We start from the raw sequence: 17,719 nt of genomic DNA on the forward strand, positions 1-17,719 counted from the left end.
GCTAGATGACACATTTCCTGGTCTGAAGCTCACAGCCAATCCTCTCGCCCAAGTGGAACACCCGTTCTCCTCCAGGCGCGCGTGCACACGCACACGCACACACACACACGCACACACACGCACGCAGACGCGCGCGCAGACGCGCACACACACGCACACGCACACGCGCACACACGCACGCACACACACACGCGCACACACACACGCGCACACACACGCACACACGCGCGCACACGCGCGCACACACACGCACACGCGCACACGCACACACACGCGCACACATACGCACACGCACACGCACACACGCGCGCGCATGCACACACACACGCACACACATACACGAGGTCTTATTTTCACTGCTCTACACAGCGCCCTGAGAATCTTTAATTTTAAAGTCGGGAAAAACGTGGAAGGATTCCTTAACGCATTGTCTGCGACAAAACCAACTACCTTTTAACTCTTAACAATTGCAAGTATAAAGGACTTGAAATTGACAAGGCGCTCCATTTAATAGAGCGAGTCAGATGCTGAACAATTAGGTCAAGTCACAGGCTTGAATATTTTAAAATGTCACTTAAAACTTATTGAGAGAAGAGAAGATGTGCTTTTTACAGTAACCCTAAGGAACTCATACAGAAGAAAAATCTTAACCCTACTGGAGTGTAAATCCTTGGCAACAAATGCCTCTGTCACGGTGACTCTGACAGTGAGACGGTATCATATGAAGAGTGGAGACTCATGCAGCTGCTATGTCTGATGCCCCCTTTCAGCACCTAGCGTGGTGAATGACACTCACGCGGCCTGTAGCCCTCACACCAGAGCCTCCAATGGAGAAAGCGATTCTACAATTCTAAGCATTGCTCTTGACACCGCAAATAACTCATCCAACTTTTATTTGCAACTCAGTGACAGACGGCAAACCCTGAGTCTCATGAAGGTAACCTCATCTGGCCAGGTGTGGTGGCGGGCCCCTGTCATCCCAGCACTTTGGGAGGCTGAGGCAGGCGGATCATCTGAGGTCGGGAGTTCAAGACTAGCCTGGCCAACGTGGCGAAACCCCCGTCTCTACTAAAAATACAAAAATTGGCCGGGCATGGTGGTGGGTGCCTGTAATCCCAGCGACTCAGGAGGCCGAGGCAGGAGAATTGTCTGAACCCGGGAGGTGGAGGTTGCAGTGCGCTGAGATTGCGCCGCTGCACTCCAGCCTGAGCAACAAGGCAAGATTATGTCTCAGAGGAAAAAAAAAAAAAAAAGATAACTTCATCCACAGAAGAATTTCTAACATCTAAAGGGGTTTCCTGAGGGCAAGTCAGAAATACAGATTTCTGAAATTAATGCTACCCAAGAGATGAAGTCAGCTGGAAAGATAAGGAGGCACGTGTTGATAAATAGGGATCAAGATGAAAAAAAAATTCCTTTTGTTTGAGTTCTGGCAAATCTCCTGCTTTGGAGGAACTGAATGGCCCCTTCCTTTCTTCTTTGCGATAGCGAGAGAGCATTGTTACGGAATGAACTGTACCCCCCTAAAAACCCTTTTGTCTGAAACTCTGGCAAACCTCCTGGTGTGGAGGAATGGAATCGCGCCTTCGTTTTTTCTTTGCAATAGATACAGGACATCATTATAGACTGAACCGCGCCCTCCCTCATCATCAGAACCCTGAAACTTCCATGATGCCTTTATTTGCAGACAGGGCCTGTAGGAGCTCATGAGGGTGAGGCCCTCATCCAGTAGGACTGGTGTCGTTACAATCAGAGAAAGAGACGCCAGGTGTGATGGTTACTACCACGTGTCAACCTGATTGGATTGAAGGATGCAACGTATTGATCCTGGGTGTGCCTGGGGGGTGCTGACAAAGAAGCTGAACATTTGAGTCAGTGGGCTGGGAAAGGCAGACCCCACCCTTCGTCGGGATGGACACCATCTTATCAGCTGCCAGCACGGCCAGAATAAAAAGCAGGCAAAAGAATGTGGCAAGGTTAGACTGGCTTAGCCTCCCAGCTTACAGTTTTCTCCCGTGCTGGAGGCTTCCTGCCCTCAAAAATTGGACTCCAAGTTCTTCAGCTTTAGGCCTCGGGCTGGCTTCTGTGCTCCTCAGCTTGCAGACAGCGTATCGTAGGACCTTGTGATCCTGTGAGTTAATGCTGAATAAACCCCCCTTTATATATAGCTATTGATCCTGTTAGTTCTAGCCCTCTAGAGAACCCTGGCCTATAATACAGGGTGCATCCCTCACCCCTACGTCTATCACCCTGCTGCCTCACTTGATAGGAAAGCAGAAGGAGCCCCTTTTTAATGTTTAACTTTATTAAGTATGCAATTACCCACTGCCCAAACCCATGTTGATTTCAAAAACTGTCCCTTTAAAGCATGTGGGCAGGGTGACAATTCACAGCAGGTGACAAAAATGTTTTATAAATAATATCCATGGAAACAGAAGGTGTCACCGTCTGCAGAACGCAGCCCAAATATTCATAAGATTTGTATCACTCTAAGTTCTCGTGCCAGTAAGAAATAAAAAAGCAGGCCGGGCACGGTGGCTCACGCCTGTCATCCCAGGACTTTGGGAGGCTGAGGCAGGCAGATCACCTGAGGTCAGGAGTTTGAGACCAGCCTGGCCAACATGGCAAAACCCTGCCTGTACTAAAAATATAAAAATTAGCCAGGTGTGGTGGCGCATGCCTGTAATCCCAGCTACTTGGGAGACTGAGGCCGGGGAATCGCTCGAACCTGGGAGGCGGAGGTTGCAGTGAGCCAAGATCACACCACTGCACTCCAGCCTGGTGACAGTGCCAGACACCATCTCAAAAAAAAAAAAAAAAAAAAAAAAAAGCTGGGTAAATACCTGAATCATTAGATATTAGCCTTTCTTTGCTGAGCCTTGCACATTTCCACGAGGTGTGTCTCTGGAAGCAGGTTGGGAGACTACCAGACCGTGTGCAAACACAGATGCAGGTTTGGTCTTACGGCTACATGGAGCAGAGATGAGAGTGACGGGCCACGACGTGCCATGCTGCGCGTTCTGGTCTCTGTATGATCACGGCGGGCTGCACTGCAGGAGCACGCCAGGTCTTCTCACCTAGTTCTCTGTTGTTGTTTGAGATGGACTCACACCCTGTAGCTCAGGCTGAAGTGTGGTGGTGTGATCTCGGCTCACTGCAACCTCCGTCTCCCGGGTTCAAGCGATTCTCCTGCCTCAGCCTCCTGAGTAGCTGGGACTACAGGTACATGCCACCATGCCCCGCTAATCTGTGGGTTTTTAGTAGAGACGGTTTCACCATGTTGCCCAGGCTGGTCTCGAACTCCTGACCTTGTGATCTGCCCACCTCGGCCTTCCAAAGTGCTGGGATGACAGGTGTGAACCACCTCGCCCAGCCTCATCTAGCTCTTGATAACATACTCAGATCCACCCCTGGGGTCCCAGGTCCCCAGAACAGAGGTGGTCATGGCTCCCATATCACAAGAACTGGCGCTTTCTGTAGCACATACCTCAGGTGGAGACACAGTGATTAGGTTTTGTTGTATCGTTATACACTTTAACCTTCTCTTGGAAGGCAAGTTTTCAGGTAATAGAACAGCTTCCTCATCATGGAGAATGAAGCCCATCTGTGTCAAGTCACCAGGCCATCAAGGAAAAGGAAATAAGTACTTCCAACATTTTCCTTAGAGAAATACTGGATGGGCAGCTGCAGCGGCTCACACCTGCTATCCCAGCACTTTGGGAAGCCGAGGCTCCTGACTTGTGGTCAGGAGCTCGAGACCAGCCTGGCCAACATGGTGAAACCCCGTCTCTACTAAAAATACAAAAATTAGCTGGGCGTGGGGGCAGGCACCTGAAATCCCAGCTACTTGGATGGTTGAGGCAGGAGAATTGCTTACACCCAGGAGGTGGAGGCTGCAGTGAGCTGAGATCGCACCACTGCACTCCAGCCTGGGCGACAGAGCTAGACTGTCTCAAAAAATAAATAAATAAAGCAATATATTGATTGGATGGTATGATGGTATGCACACTCCTGAATCAGACGGCTGCCACTCTCTGAACGGTTACTGCAAGCTGTCTGTGGTGAGACATGTTCAGAAATTGAAAGGAAATGTTTAGAAACTTAAAAAAAAAATAATGACAGTCATTTAGGCTTTGCTCAATCCAATGACTTTAAAAAGACACACTGAGAGCTTCTAGTTGGCACGTTTCTTAAATGCATTTTTTTTTAGTAATTCATTTTTATTGTGCCTACGACAGTTATCAATCTGCTGCAGATTAGGGGAGAGGCAGTTTTGCCACGGAGTTTGAAAGCGCTGTTTCTGAGCACAGCGTCATCTGGATACAAATGCCTGATGGACCGCTGTAATTTTCTGCAAAAACACTTGCGGGGATGTAAGAAAGAGGAAAACCCACACTACTGCTAAAAACTGGAACCAATGATCAAAGGATGGGTAAATGCACACACTGAGCTTCTGAAAACAGCAGTGTGATTGCATTTTTTTTTTTTTTTTTAAATTGGAAGACGTATTTTTCTTGCTCCTTGAGAAAAAAGGCTTATAGCCACTAGCAACATGAGCATCACCATTCTACTTGAGATCACTGGCTTGTGAGGCAGGGATATAGTTTGGATCTGTGTCCCCACCCAAATCTCATGTTGAATTGTAATCCCCAGTGTTGGCGGAGGGGCCTTGGGGGAGGTGACTGGATCATGGAGGTGGATTTCTCACGAATGGGTTAGCACCATCCCCTTGGTGCTCTTCTTCTGATAGTGAATGAGTTCTCTCCAGATCTCACTGTTTAAAAGGATGCAGCACCTCCCCTCCACTCTTGCTCCTGCTCTGGCCATGTAAGACATGCCGGCTTCCACTTCACCTTCCATCATGATTGTCGGTTTCCTGAGGCCTCCCCACAAGTGGAAGCTGCTCTGCTTCCTGGACAGCTTGCAGAACCAGGAGCCAATTACACCTCTTTTCTTTATAAATCATCCAGTCTCAGGTAGTTCTTTATAGCAATGCAAGAACAGACTAATACAGATGGATGCATGGATGCATGGATGGATGGATGGATGGATGGATGGACGGGTGGATGGACGGATGGATGGATGGATGGATGGATGGATGGATGGATGGATGGATGGATGGGTTGGTGGATGGATGGATGGATGAATTGATGGACGGATGGATGGACGGACGGACGGACGGACGGACGGACGGACGGATGGATGGATGGATGGATGGATGGATGGATGGACGGACGGGTGGATGGATGGATGGACTGATGGATGGATGGATGGATGGATGGATGGATGGATGGATGGACGGGTGGATGGATGGATGAATTGATGGATGGGTTGGTGGATGGGTTGGTGGATGGATGGATGGATGGATGGATGAATTGATGGATGGGTAGATGGGTAGATGGATAGATGGATAAATGGATGGATGGATGCATGAATTGATGGACGGGTGGATGGATGGATGGATGGATAGATGGATGGATGAATGGATGGATGGATGAATTGATGGATGGGTTGGTGGATGGGTTGGTGGATGGATGGATGGATGGATGGATGAATTGATGGACGGATGGATGGATGGATGGATGGATGGATGAATGGATGGATGGGTTGGTGGATGAGTTGGTGGATGGATGGATGGATGGATGGATGAATTGATGGATGGGTAGATGGATAGATGGATAAATGGATGGATGGATAGATGAATTGATGGATGGATAGATGGATAGTGATATGGTTTGGATCTGTGTCCCCATTCAAATCTCATGTTAAATTGGAATCCCCAACACTGGAGGTGGACGCTTGTAGGAGGAGATTGAGTCATGGGGGTGGATTTCTCAGGAATAGTTTAGCACCGTCGCCTAGATGCTGTTCTTGCAATAGTGAATGAGTTCTCGTGGCATCTGGTTGTCGAAAAGTGTGTAGCATCTCCCCAGCCCACCCCAACTGCCTCTCTGTCTCTCTTTCTCTTGCTAGGGCCATGTAAGACACCTGCTTTCCTTCACTCTCCACTATGATTATCCATTTCCTCATACCTCCCTAGAAACAGAAGCTGCTCTGCCTCCTGTACAGCCTGCAGAACCATGAGCCAATTAAGCCTCTTTTCTTCATAAGTTACCCAGTCTCAGTGTAGCAATTCCTCAAAGACCTAGAACCAGAAACACCATTTGACCCAGCAATCCCCTTACTAGGTATATACCCAAAGAAATAGAAATCATTGTATTATAGAGATACATGCACACATACGTTCGCTGCAGCACAACAGCAAGAATGTGGAATCAACTCAAATGCCCATGAATGATAGAGTAGATTTTAAAAAATGGTACATATACACTATGGAATACTATGTAGCCATAAAAAGGAACGAGATCATGTTCTTTGCAGGGACATGGATGAAGCTAGAAGCCATTATCCTTGGCAAACTAATGCAGGCACAGAAAACCAAACACCAGACACTCTCACTCACAAGTGGGCGCTGAACAATGAGAACATATGGACACAGGAAGGGGAACAACACACACTGGGGTGTGTTGTGCGCTGGGGTCGGGGACAGGGAGAGCATCAGGAAAAACAGCTAATGCCTGGTCAGTAGAGAAATACAAATCGAAACCACAATGAGATACCATCTCACATCAGTTAGAACGGCAATCATCAAAAAATCAGGGTGCAACAGATGCTGGAGAGGATGTGGAGAACTGGGAACGCTTTTACACTGTTGGTGGGAGTGTAAGTTAGTACAACCACTGTGGAAGACAGTGTGGCGATTCCTCAAAGATGTAGAACCAGAAATACCATTTGACCCAGCAATCCCATTACTGGGCATATACCCAAAGGATTATACACCATTCTACTATAAAGACACATTCACATGTATGTTTATTGTGGCACTGTTCACAATAGTGAAGACTTGGAATGAACCCAAATGCCCATCAACGATAAACTGAATAAAGAAAATGTGGCACATAGACACCATGGAATACTATGCAGCCATGAAAAAGAATGAGTTCATGTCCTTTGCAGGGACACGGATGAAGCTGGAAACCATCATTCTCAGCAAATAACACAAGAACAGAAAACCAACCACCGCATGTTCTCACTCATAAGTGGGAGCTGATCAATGAGAACACATGGACACAGGGAGCGGAACATCACACACCGGGGCCTGTTGCGGGGTGGGGGCTAGGGGAGGGAGAGCATTAAAAGAAATACCTAATGTAGATGATGGGTTGATGGGTGCAGGAAACCACCATGGCACATATACACCTATGGAACAAACCTGCACATTCTGCACATGTATCCCAGAACTTAAAGTATAATAATGAAAAAATAGCTAATTCATGCTGGGCTTAATACTTAAGTGATGGGTTGACAGGTGCAGCAAACCACCATGGCACATGTTTATCCATGTACAATCCTGCACATGTGTCCCAGAACTTAAAATAAATTTTTAAAAAATTGCCCAGTCTCAGGTATTTCCTTCGAGCAGTGTGAGAACGGACTAATACAGGCAATCAATGGGCTCTGCTCATTCTTGCAATCCGCATCTGTGCATTCTTGCAATCAGCGTCTCTTTTTTTGCATCCATTCAGGAGCTTCCTTGCACCAAGGGTGATACTGGTAGGAAAGGTAAGGTGAACAGGGTATGGCTGGCATCCCTAGGGGAAGACAAGCCCATACATCACGGACTGCAGCAGGGGAAGGCACAATGCTCACTGGGTGCTAGAAATTGAGTTTCACCCCTGACATTCAGAAACATCTGTTTGGACAAAGAACAGGGCAGGAATGAAGCCCACTTAATTGTGATCATTTATGTGTGTGTGTGTGTGTGTGTGTGTGTGTGTGTGTGTGTATATAGATACGTGTGTGTGTGTGTATATATAGATATATATATGTGTGTGTGTATAGATATATGTGTGTGTGTGTATATATAGATATATGTGTGTGTGTGTGTGTGTGTATATATATATATATATTTTTTTTTTTTCCCTTGAGACTGAGTCTTGCTCTGTCGCCCAGGCTGGAGTGCAGTGGTGTGACCTCAGTGCTGTCTGTATCTTGATGGTAAAGATACAGAGTGTTAAAAAGGAGGAATTACAATGGTTAAAACGATTGTTTAACAATTGTTAACACGTTCACATTTATCAGCCAAACAAGCAAAAACCAAGTAGAAATGGCCCTAGTCACACAAGACAGCAATGATTCAAGTCTAAAACATTAACGGAACAAGGAGGATGGGCACCTATGAAGGCATGGTTTGGATCTGTGTAACCAACTTTGTAACCCCAACGGGGATAACTTGAAAATCATAAACCAAGTGCTGAATCGAGATGAAGCTATGATAGGATGGGCCATTTTCCACAGCATTTTCTTCAGAATAACACAGTATCCAAGTATATTTTTCAAGAACTCCTAGATGGGCAGGGAGAAATGAACAGAATCAACATTGTGGGGGAGGGAAGAAAGGAGGGAGGGAAGGAGGGTGGGAGGAAGCAAGGAAGAATGAATGGAAGGAGGGAAGGAAGAAAGGAAGGGAGGGAGGAGGGGAGGGAGGAGGGGAGGGAGGAGGGGGAGGAGGGGAGGGAGGAGGGGAGGGAGGAGGGGAGGGAGGAGGGGAGGGAGGAGGGGAGGGAGAAAGGGAAGGAGGAAAGGATTTGAGGAAGGAAGGAAGGAAGGAAGGAAGGAAGGAAGGAAGGAAGGAAGGGAAAGGGAAAGGAAGGGAGGGGAGGGGAGGAAGAAAGAATGAATGGAGGGAGGGAAGAAAGAGAGGAAAGGAGGGAGGGAGAAAGGGGAAGAGGAAAGGATGGGTGGAAGGAGGGAAGGAAGGAAGGAAGGGCAAAGTCCCAGAAAAGACTGTGAATAATATATTTAATGAGGCTGAAAATGCAAAATTACAAATAGGAAACACTGTACTATATGAAAAAGGCTTTAAAATGATGTTTTCTGATTCTTAGTATCCTGATGTTACATTTGTAAGTAAAATGTGAAAATCTCAAGGAAATAATTTTCTGAGAGATAGTAATTATCCCAATTTAATCAAGAAAATAAGGTCTAATCAGACCAACAGCTATAAGCAAAAGAGAAAAAAATAATGAAAGAACGGCATGAAGAAAGGGTAGATGGGTGCAGAGGGTATTTTAGAAAATTCTTTTAGACTTTGAAAGAACAGGTAAGTGCCCTGATACTGACTGGTTGGACAAAGAGTCTGAGGTGATTTGATTTGTGAAATTTATGTTGTTCTGACAGAAATTCTGAAAAACAGGTAGCAGAAGAAATTTGCTAGGAGGGCAGGAATTGCTCGATGGGTAACATGGATATACACAGATGAAAAAAAATCATAAAAATGTAAACTTAAAAAAATCTTCCACTGAGACATGCAAAAGCAAATGTATTTAATGCTAAGAAAAAAAAATAAGCTAATTTCCAGAAATGCTGTCCATTCTGAAATGCTATTAAAGAGCTCCTAGAATAAATCCGATAAGTGTGTCCGTAACCACGACCTGAAAATCCGATCTCAGTCAACCTTGGAACTCAACTGGGCTGATCTGAGAATCATCATGGCCAGGTGTGGTGGCTCAGCCCTGTGACCGCAGCACTCTGAGAGGCCGAGGTGGGAGGAGTGCTTGAGGCCGGGAGTTCAAGAGCAGCCTGGGCAACACAGCGAGACCCTACCTCTACAAAAGGACACGATAAAAAATTATCCGGGTGTGATGGTGCATGACTGCGATCCCAGCTCCTCGGGAGGCTGAGGTGGCAGGACTGCTTGAGCACAGGAACACAGGAGGTTGAGGCTGCAGCGAGCTATGACTATGCCTCTGTACCTCTGCACTCCAGCCTAGAAAACAGCAAGACCGTGTCTGAAAATAATATAAACCCATCACTGAGACCAGGAGGCAGCGCTTGTGGAGAAGGCACTCGGCTCAGAGCAGCAACAGCTTTCAAGCCTCTACCCACAGCCAACAGCACCTGCCCTGTCCCTACGCATCCTCATTCACGAGTGTCCTAGGAAGCGGGAACCCTCGTGATGCCAGCAGCCACAGGACACTTCTTCCCACACTTGTGGGTGGCAAGAGCCGTCCCGCTGCACAGAAAGCCCAGCTCTTGGAGCCAAGAGCTGATACAGCCACATCCTGCAAAGTCTTGAGCAGGGATGAAGCTCATGATGGCCTCTGGCCTCCCTTCCTTCCGGAGGGAAGGAACGGGGTGCCTGAATTGCCGGAATTTGCCAAGAAGGAGGGCAGATTCGTTGTCACCCCCTCCTCTCTCGTTTCTCTATATTTCTCAATTTAAAAATACAGGTGAAATACCGGTATCTCTTAGTCGTTATGCAGGTACGGAGCTCCTCTCTGGAGACCCGAAATCCTATTCACTTTGTTATGAGGCAGATATCCATCTACCCCTAAGACCTACTGTGAAAGAGGATGGAGCGAGATTATTCTCTGTGTGTGTGTGTGTGTGTGAGAGAGAGAGAGAGAGAGAGAGAGAGAGAGGAGAGACAGAAAGAGAGAGAAAGCGAGAGAAAGAGGGAGAAAAAAAGAACAAAAGACAGAGAAACAGAGGGAGAGAATGGAAGAGAAAGAGAGAGCAGACACAGGAAAGAGACTGAGAGAGAAAGATTGTGACACCTAAACAGAAGCAGAGAAAGAGAGATTGAAAGAGACAGAGAGTGTGCCAGAGACAGAGCGAGACATACAAATAAAGCGAGAGACGAAGATAGAGAAAGAAAGAATAAGAGACAGGCCGGGCACGGTGGCTCACACTTGTAATCCCAATAGTTTGGGAGGCCGAGGTGGGTGGATCGCCTGAGGTCAGGAGTTCGAGACCAGCCTGGCCAACATGGTGAATCCCTGTCTCTACTAAAAATATAAAATCTAGTGGAGCGTGGTGGCGGGCGCCTGTAATCTCAGTGACTCAGGAGGCTGAGGCAGGAGAATCGCTTGAACCCAGGAGGCGGAGGTTGTAGTGAGCCGGGGTCGCTCCACTGCACCCCAGACTGAGGGAGAAGAGCAACGCTCTCTCTCAAAAAAAAAAAAAAAAAAGGAGAGAGACACAGAAACAGAGATAATAAGCAACAGACAAAGGGAGAGAGAGAGAACAGGAGAGAGACAGCGAAAGTGACAGAGAGGGACAGAGAGGAACAGAATGAGAGAGAGACAGAGAAGGAGAAGGAGACAGAGGTTGTGACAGAGACGGAGAGAAACACAGAGACAGAGACATAGAGAGAGAGAAAGAGAGAGGCAGGGAGAGAGAGAGATGCGTGACGTGGTGGGATGAAATTAAGTAAGTGGGTGACGCCTTTGTTTTCACGCTGTTTACTAGGAAGGCCGTCCTCTCCCTCTTGAGCACTTGGGACACACCACACCACACAACTCAAGTGAAAACAATGCTCCTGGGACACACAGCTGCCCTCAGAAACCACCTTCAGGATAAACTCTGTCAACAGTGTTGTCAGGATGGTAACGTGCCCAGATAATTAAAATTGTTCTATGACTCCCAGGTCTAGCCTAGAAAAGATGATTAAAATGAAAGCACCGTTGACCCACCCCCAAGGCAAAGAGCAGACGCCCCAAAGTGCTTGTGTAAGTAAAGCGGAAAGAAAGGCTTTGGAAGACGAGACACTAGAAAGAAAGGCTTTGGAAGACAAGACACTACCCTGTGAGGGCGAGACGTCAATCCTGGTGTTGCCGTGGAAACGGGGACTTGGGACACGCTTTCCAGAACAATTCTGTCTCCAAGGAGGGAAATCGTCCTCCTGGGAATGCGTTTACATTATCCACCCACAGGACTGGGCTAAAAGTAAACTTCAGGGGAGCCTGGATGAGCAGCCTGGATTGCTAATTAGCGCAGATTTAATGCTCTGGGTAGTTGACACGTCGGGAACATCAAAAAGAAGTTACCAAGGGTCTACCTGCTGGCTGCTCTCTGGATACACTGGAAACCAGTTAAAACTTAATTCCTAAGAAGCCGTTTCCCACTGTGTTCAGATTTAAAAGCTTGAAGAGTGTTAGCTCCTGGGCTCAAAATGGAAAAAGCTGGGAAAATCCAACCGCAACAAAATCCCCACCACCACCACCGCCCCCCACGCTGCACGCCCCGTAAGCGGCGATAGTATCTGTCTGCTCATGGCGCTGAAGACAAAGCTTGAGGAACTGAGGCCGGCCCGGACCCTTCTCAGGGGCATAGCAGGAACCTCTCTCCACCCCCGACCCAGCATGGAACTCAAGGGAGACCTTGAGCTCCTTTCAGCAGGGAAATTGCAGGCACTTCGCTGGCTGGGAGACGTCAATGAGCAACTCGATAAACAAGAAGGTAATAGTAGGTTAAAATAATAACCAAGGAAATGAAGCGTCAGGGATGTTTCCTTCCCTGTACAAACTAAAGAGAACATCTTAGCATCTGTCCCTGAGTTAGTGTGCGGACACTCACACCTCGTGTAAATTAGTTCAACCATTGTGGAAGACAGTGTGGCGATTCCTCAAGGATCTAGAACCAGAAATACCATTTGACCCAGCAATGCCAGTACTGGGTATATACCCAAAGGATTATAAATCATTCTACAATAAAGACACGTGTACACGTATGTTTCCTGCAGCACTATTCACAATAACAAAGTCTTGCAACCAACCGAAATGCCCATCAATGATAGAAAAGGTGGCACACAGACACCATGGAATACTATGCAGCCACAAAAAAGCATGAGTTCATGTCCTTTGCAGGGACATGGATGAAGCTGGAAACCATCCTTCTCAGCAAACTCACACAGGAACAGAAAACCAAACACCGCATGTTCTCACGCGTAAGTGGGAGCTGAACAATGAGATCACATGGACACAGGGAGGGGAACGTCACACACCGGGGCCTGTCAGGGGCTGGGGGGCAGGGGAGGGAGAGCCTTAGGACACGTACCTAATGTAGACGACGGGTTGATGGGGGCAGCAGACCACCATGGCACGTGTATACGTATGGAACAAACCTGCACGTTCTGCACCTGTGCCCCAGAACTTATAATACAAAAAAAGGAAGAAACGCACACCTCCGATATATGGAATCCTCTGGCAGAAGACCTCGATGTGGGAGAGGGAGGGACTGAACTCTGACCCCTGTTCCTTGCTCTAAATTTCTTCTGGAGGGTCCTGGAGGAGGTCCTGCCCATGGGCCGCATCCAACGTGCTTTTACCGCTGACCCCAAGTCTTCAGACAAAGCTCCACGTCCTTAACCAACTGCAAGTCCAAAAGCCTTTGAATCCCCCTTGTTCCTGTAAGCAACCCCACCCCCCACCCAGCTTCAAGGTACCTTTTTTTTTTTTTGAGACGGAGTTTCACTCTTGTTGCCCAGGCTGGACTGCAGTGGCGTGATCTTAACTCACTGCAACCTGTGCCTCCCGGGTTCAAGTGATTCTCCTGCCTCAGCCTCCCGAGTAGCTGGGATTACAGGAACCTGCCACCACGCCCAGGTACTTCTTTGTATTTTTAGTCGAGACAGGATTTCACAGTGTTAGCCAGGCTGGTGTTGAACTACTGACCTCAGGTGATCCGCCCGCCTCGGCCACCCAAAGTGCTGGAATTACAGTCGTGAGTCACTGCGCCCGGTCCCAGATACCACTTTTTAGGCCAAATCAACGCATAACTTCCATGTATTGATTTGTGACTGTTGATGAAGAGTCAAACTCTGTAAAATGTTTGAAGAGATTGACTCTGAGCCAAATATGAGTGACCATAGCCTGTGACACAGCCCTCAGGAGGTCCTGAGAACATGTGTCCCAGGTGGTCGGGGCACAGCTTGGTTTTAGTATTTTAGGGAGGCATAAGACATCAATCTAATGCATTTCAGAAAGACATTGGTTTGGTTGAGAAAGGCGGGACAACTCAACCTCGGGGCTGCCAGGCTCTAGGTAAGTTTAAATATGTTCTGGTTGACAACTGGTTGAGTTGATCTGAAGACCTGGAATCAACAGAAAACAAATGTCCAGGTGGAGATGAAGGATTGTGGGAACCAACTTTTATCGTGCACAGGGAGCTCTCATACAGGACACTGCAGAGAGAGTAGGCTGTAAACATTTATCAGACCTAAAAGGGTGCCTGGCTCTTAGTTGATTATGTCCCAGATCTAGGAAGGAATGAAGGAACAAGGAGGAACAAGGAAGAAGGAAGGAGGGAAGGGGAGGGAAGGGAAGGGGAGGGAGGGGAGGGGAGGGGAAGGGAAGGGGGAGGAAAGGAGCTAAGGAAGGGGGAGGAAAGGAGGTAAGGAAGGGGGAGGAAAGGAGGTAAGGAAGGGGGAGGAAAGGAGGTAAGGAAGGGGGAGGAAAGGAGGGAAGGAAGGGGGAGGGAAGGAGGGAAGGAAGGGGGAGGGAAGGAGGGAAGGAGGGAAGGAAGGGGGAGGGAAGGAGGGAAGGAGGTAAGGAAGGGGGAGGGGGAGGGAAGGAGGGAAGGAAGGGGGAGGGGGGAGGGGGGAGGGGGGAGGGAAGGAGGGAAGGAGGGAAGGAGGGAAGGAAGGGGGAGGGAAGGAGGGAAGGAAGGAAGGAAGGGGGAGGGAAGGAGGGAAGGAAGGGGGAGGGAAGGAGGGAGGGAAGGAGGGAGGGAAGGAGGGAGGGAGGGAAGGAGGTAAGGAGGGAGGGAGGGACGGAGGGAAGGGAGGGAGGAAGGGAGGGAGGAAGGGAGGGAGGGAAAGAAAGGAGGGAGGGAGGGAAGGAGGGAAATAAGGGAAGGAAGGAGGGAGGGAGGGAAGGAGGGAAAGAAGGGAGGGAGGGAAGGAGGGAAAGAAGGGAAGGAGGGAAAGAAGGGAGGGAGGGAAGGAGGGAGGGAAAGAGGGAAAGAAGGGAGGGAGGTAAGGAGGGAAATAAGGGAGGGAAGGAGGGAGGGAGGGAAGGAGGGAGGGAGGCAGGGAAGGAAGGGAAAGAGGGAAGGAAGGGAGCAAGGGAGGGAGGAAGAGAGGGAAGGAAGGAGGTAAGGAAGGGAGGGAGGAAGGGAGGGAGGAAGGGAGGGAGGAAGGGAGGGAAGGAGGGAGGGAAGGAAGGAAAGGGGGAAGGAAGGAAAGGAGGGAGGAAGGGAGGGAAGGAAGGGAAGGGTGGGAAGGAAGGGAAGGGTGGGAAGGGTGGGAAGGGAGGGAAGAGAGGGAGGGAGGAAAGGCAGTTCTGTATAGAATGTGGATTTTTCCCACAAAAGACTTGTCAGGGCCATTTCAAGGTATGGCCAGGAAATATCCTTTGGGGTTAAATATGTTGTTTTTCCTTGTCTCATGATGTTATGCCAGAGCCGCGTTGGAAAGTAAGCTACCATACGTGGGGTTAAATAAAACCCATCTGATGAGAACTCCCCAGACCCGAGTCAGGAATTTGGGCAAGATAAAAAGACCAGAACTTCGTCATCATGACTTTGCCTGGAGCTGCTTCTGTCCTGAAATTTATCCTTGCCGTGAAACACCATGGCTGAGAAGCCATCGAAAAGATGGGGTCTTAGGCTAGGCGCAGGGGCTTACACCTGCCATCTCGGTGCCCGGCCAAGTCTCGTTTTCTGTTTGGCCGTCAGACAACGGGGCTCTCCACTTGCGATGACACTGTCAGCTCCTTGTCTTTGGGAGTTTGCTTCTTCAAAACCAGCAAAAAGGGCGGGGTGCGGTGGCTCTCGCTTGTCATCCCAGCACTGTGGGAGGCTGAGGTGGGCGGATCATCTGAGGTCAGGAGTTCAAGACCAGCCTGGCCAACATGGTGAAACCCCGTCTCTAATAAAAATACAAAAACGAGCCAGGCATGGTGGCGGGCGCCTGTCATCCCAGCTACTCAGGAGGCTGAGGCAGGAGAATTGCTTGAACCTGGGAGGTGGAGGCTGCAGTGAGCGGAGATTGTGACACTGCACTCCAGCCTGGGTGATAGAGTGAGACTCTGTCTCAAAAAAATTAAAAATAAAAACCCAGCAAAAGGATCTCTGAGGCCGTCTCAGGTTTCTTTGAAGAAGAAGAATTATGCGTTCATCTCACCCTCTTTAAGGCAGGTCCACCACAGATGATCTCTCCTTTGATTAAACCCACGTATGCCTAGTGTTCCATTATCGGAACGCTAAGCATGTGGGAGTTATTCTATCCTACTGCTCAAGGTCATCGCCAAGATCTGACAGCAAAAATTCAAAAACTTGCAACGTCAGGCATAACTGGATTAACTCAAAGTTTTGAAGCAAAGTCTCCGTTAGTTTAGAGGTTAGTTTTGCCACAGCCGAGAATATGCCCCAGCCTAGGAAAAACAGACACAAGTCACCATAGGATCTGCGGTCCGTGCCTCTGCTCTGCTCTGCTCTTTTCTTTTCGAGACGGAGTCTCCCTCTGTCACCCAGGCTGGAGTGCAGTGGCACCATCTCAGCTCACTGCACCCTCTGCCTCCCGGGTTCAAGCAATTCTCCTGCCTCAGCCTCCCGCATAGCTGGGATTACAAATGCACACCACCACGCCTGGCTCATTTTTGTGTTTTCAGTACACATGGGGTTTCACCATGTTTGTCAGGCTGCTCTCGAACCCCTGACCTCGTGAGCTGTCTGTCTTGGCCTCCCAAAGTGCTGGGATTACAGGCGTGAGTCACTGTGCCCGGCCCTGTGCTTTTTCCAAGGATGGTTTTGAGGGCTTTGGTATATAAAGGGAAAAAAGCAGGCAGGAGGGAAAGAGGAAAGAAAAAAAAAAAGGAAAGTAGATAAAAGAGGCAAAAGATTACATTCTTGTGAGGGTTTGATTGGCACTCGCTGAATCCACATTTTACATGTGAAAGTGGGGGGACAGGAACAGTCAGTCATGAATTCATTTCACGCACAGTGAATCCACTTTTGCATGAGACAAGGTAAACATACAGAAAAGGAGGATGTCAAACATGCATTTGTCCCAGGGTGGGTGGAGAGATCATTTCCAGTCTTCTCTTTGTCCCGCACTTGTGAAGACGAGTTGTTAATTTACATTGTCAGGGAGAAATTCAACAGAACTCTGTTTGAGGGGAAAGATTTTGGGGCCCGCAAGACATTTTCTCGTGAGCAATTTGTGAGAGCGTCTCCACTGGGGAGGGATGTGCAGAAATGAAGAGGCTGCAACAGGTGTCTGAAGATAGTCCTGAAGGCCAGGTGCAGTGGTTCATGCCTGTAATACCAGAGCTTTGGGAGGCTGAGGCAGGAGGATTGCTTGAGCCCAGGAGTTCAAGACCAGCCTGGGCAACACGATGAAACCTTGTGTCTATCAAAAATACAGAAAACAAAAAAAAAGTAGCTGGCTGTAGTGATGGTGGTGCACGCCTGTAGTCCCAGCTACTTGGGAGGCTGAGGTGGGAGGATCACTTGAACCCAGAAGGTCAAGTGCAGTGAGCTATGACTCTGCCACTGCACTCCAGCCTGGGCAATACAGTGAGACTTCATCTCAAAAAAAAAAAAAAAAAAAAGATGCCCCTCCAGCCAGATGAATGCACATGATCATTGGCTGGCATGGAAGGATAGGAAAGGGTGACGATGGAGGGGGTCCTTGAGGATTCCTCCTCATTTCCTTACTATACCGTCTAGGCAGACAAGGACACCATGACCGTAACAAGCAGCACAGGAAGCAGTGAGAAAAAGGGGAAGACCTTCCCCAGAAGTGCTCTGAAAGCCACATCCAGGTGAAACGGATGAGCTGCTGCATTCTGGGTCCACAGGACAGGAAAGTGACTAGAAGGAACCACATGGATTGGAAATTCAAGTGTTTACCAGGAAAACCTTCTGAGTGGGA

The 17,719-nt window shown here is 48.5% G+C and overlaps 1 protein-coding gene across 1 annotated transcript in view; it reads right to left on the bottom strand.

Moving 5' to 3' along the window:
• The window catches only part of DHRSX (dehydrogenase/reductase X-linked), a 274,696-nt gene that overhangs the window by 58,997 nt on the left and 197,980 nt on the right, over positions 1-17,719 (bottom strand). The gene's annotated exons all lie outside the window — the stretch shown is intronic.

The sequence above is a fragment of the Theropithecus gelada genome, chromosome X (genome assembly GCF_003255815.1).
Source record: "Theropithecus gelada isolate Dixy chromosome X, Tgel_1.0, whole genome shotgun sequence".
NCBI lineage: Eukaryota > Metazoa > Chordata > Mammalia > Primates > Cercopithecidae > Theropithecus > Theropithecus gelada.